General features: G+C 38.8%; 1 non-coding gene across 1 annotated transcript; it reads right to left on the bottom strand.

The window, feature by feature from the left end:
• Positions 1–412: 412 nt before the first annotated feature.
• Positions 413–487, bottom strand: Trnaa-agc (transfer RNA alanine (anticodon AGC)). The gene has a single exon. It is a non-coding gene; the product is annotated as a tRNA-Ala (tRNA).
• Between the last annotated feature and the right edge of the window lie 2,899 nt (positions 488–3,386).

Here is a 3,386-nt window from a genome sequence, read left to right as displayed (position 1 = left end):
TAACAATAACAACATGTTTACTATTGTGGATGTTGGAATTTGAGTTGTATCTAGTCTGCTGCAAAGTTAGCATGTATCTCTAGGATAGATAAACAACACAATGTCATGGAAACAAACAATTACAGAACACTATAGTAGGGTTTTAACTACCATTTGAAAAAAATGCTATGGAAACACAAGATAAATTTGTTGTGAAATAATTCACCACATACAGTCAACATTTCTATAATTCCTGCCAAGTGCCGAGCATCGTGCTAAGCAAATAAGAGGTATTTATTCAACTCACAACCGCCTTATGAAGTAGTCTTCATTATCCATATTTACAAAAAATAAACTGAGCCATGAAATTTCCTTGTGTTCTTTTTTACTATCAGAAAACAAAGCTTCAGAACTGCCTCTATTTGTGTGTATGTGAGTGAGATGCTGGGGATTGAGCCCAGGGCCTTCTGCATGCTAGGCAAGCACTCTACCACTGAGCCACATCCCCGACTGTACACCTGCCTCTTTAAGGGACCTCCAGCCAATTGTAGGAACCAGTAGGGTTCTTGGTTGTCATTGTCTGACTTGGTTCTCACATTTATTTTTTTCTCAGCTGGGGTTTATAATTCCTATTGTTCTTTACGCACACACCAGTTCTTAAACTTGCTGATCTTGTTTAACATTTTCCTTGTGTTCACCTTATTGCCTTATATCTTATATCTTATTTCTTGCAAGCATGGTCCTTAGAGTCTCTATTTTTTTTCTACATCTCTATCACATCAAACATGAGAGTTTTGTCAGTTAGTTGGTTGTTTGATTTGTCATTCCCATGATGAAGGTTCTAGATCAAAACCAAACCATGACTGATAACATTACAGCATATATATTCTCCCCAAGTCAATTATACATAACCATATATAACTATATATACAACTGTATATAACTATATATACAACTGGCAAAATGCAGGAGGGGCCTGTGACTATTGTTTATCAAAGGGCTATTGCTGATAGAGGGTATTTTGGCAACATGGAACCAAAACCTTAAATACAAGTTTGCCTTTGGGCCCAACAGTTTCATTTTCAGGAATCTACTCTAAAGAAATAATTGCAGTTGTGTATAGAGATTTTTAATAGCAAAAAGAAAAAAAAGTAAATCACTTAACAGTTGGACAATGCAAGATGCTGTCAACTAATTATGATACATCTATGCAAAGGAAGGCTATGTTAACAACTTAGAAAAATATGTAGAAAAATATGTAGTGACATGGAAAAATATTCTCCATCTATTTTAATCTTTTTATAACAATGTTTCAAACATATACAAAGTAGTGAGACTAGTATAACCCATCCATGATTACCTACTCATGACCAATCTTATTTCATCTGTTATCAGATTTATTTCCCTACTCCTCCCTTCCTCATCCAACTGAAGAAAATCCCAGCACTCTCATCATAGCATTCATAAATATTTCAGCATATATCTCCAGGTAATAAAGATCTATTAAAATACAAAACCACAACACCATTAACACACCCCTGAAATTGCCAAAAATGTCTGAAGATCTCTATCTAGACAGTATTTAAATGTCTTTGATGGTCTCATAATGTCTTGTCTTTTTTTTTTTTTATTCTAGTTAAGATCTTAGTCCATTTTATGTTGCTGTTATGGTTTGATATGAGGGGTCCCTGTAAATCTCCTGTGTTAATGCAGGAATGTTCAGAGGTGAACTGATTGGATTATGAGAGCTATAGCCCAGTTGGTTGATCCTAGTGTGAATGGACTAACTGGATGATTAAGCTCATTGTCTTAAGGGGCTGAAACTGACCCCCTGAAATCCATACATGGAAGTCCTAACCTTCCCAGGACCTCAGAATTTGACTGTATTTGGAGACTGGGCCTTTAAAGAGGTCATCAGTTAAAACAAGGCCATCTGCGTAGGCCTATCCAGCATGACCAGTGACAGGCTCAGACCAAAGGCCATGTGAAGACACAAAGACGGCCATCTGCTAGCCAATGAGAGGCCACAGAAGAAACCATCTCTGCCAACACCTTGCTCATGGACATCCAGCCTCCAAATTGAGAGAAAATAAACTGTTGTTTAGCCACCCAGCCTGTGGTCCATTGTCATGGCCACCCTTACAAACTAATACATAGGTGCTATTGTGCTCCTTCACTGGAAGCCACATCATCCATTCTCGAGTATAATATTCTTGAGTGGGGTAAAACATTACAAATAGCAATTTATATATATATATAATTTATAATTTATATATATATAAATATAATTTATATATATATATATATATATATATATATATATATATATATATATATCAACCATCTTGAACCAAAGTATGTAGCCGGCACTGTTCTAAACACACAACACACACTATATTACTTCATCCTTACACCAGCCTCACAGGTAGGTAATATTGTCATTTGTAGGTAATAAGACTAATTCAGAGATTTAGGCCACAACCCCAGGACCCACACACAGCTAGGGAGGGGCAGAGCCGAGACTCAAAGCCAGCTAATTGGGCAGCAAGCCTAGGACATTTCCATATTGTGAATACAACAATCATGGAGTGCTTAGGAACCAGCCCAAACTGGATAAGAAAGCAGATAAGGGAGGGAGAACTCTCCCAGGGGGGAAACAAGGCACATTTCTCTACAGACTCTGTGAGGTCCCAGTTCTGGTCCTCATGCTTCACTCTTCAGTCACTAGCAGCTATCTGGTGGTGACAGGTTCCTCTCAGGTCCCCAGGGACGCACCACGGCATTATCTTTCACTGACCTGCCTCTTCCCTCCTCCCTTACACCCACTAATAACCCTACACTTCGTGTTCAGGTTCATGGCTGTTTCCTTCTGTTTTCATTTACTTTGGATCAGGTTTCTTTTTGATTCAGGATTAAGAAGCAGTGAAAAAGGTTAAAAGTACAGGCTTTGGAATAAACTGACCTGGACTGGAGTCCCTGTTCACTGGGTGACTTTTGGGTGGGGACCATATTTTCTCTGGGCCTTGGTTTCCTCATCTTTACAATGGAGTTAATTATAGCACCTACCTCCCAGGCTGGCTGTAAATGAACTAATGCATATAAAATACATCTCACGGGGTCTAGAATTTAATAAGGCAGCTTTGGAATGTTAGCCCTGAAAGATAAAAGGATGATAGAGAGAAGTGATGCATGACAGCATGTCCCAGTATTCCCAGTGTATGCAGAGAATGAAATTCATCATGGAAAAAGCAGCTCAAATGACTGCAGCTGACTTGGTCACCAGCAGAACTTGAACGCCAAGTTCCAGGCACTCGTGCTTTCCCCACACTGGCCCCAGATCACATTTACTGCTTTTTCCAGTGACTTTTTAAGCTATCTTATCACTCAATCAGCTTCGGACAAATGGC

This window comes from Urocitellus parryii, chromosome 2, assembly GCF_045843805.1.
Source record: "Urocitellus parryii isolate mUroPar1 chromosome 2, mUroPar1.hap1, whole genome shotgun sequence".
NCBI lineage: Eukaryota > Metazoa > Chordata > Mammalia > Rodentia > Sciuridae > Urocitellus > Urocitellus parryii.
This window is presented reverse-complemented; position numbering and strand designations above follow the sequence as displayed.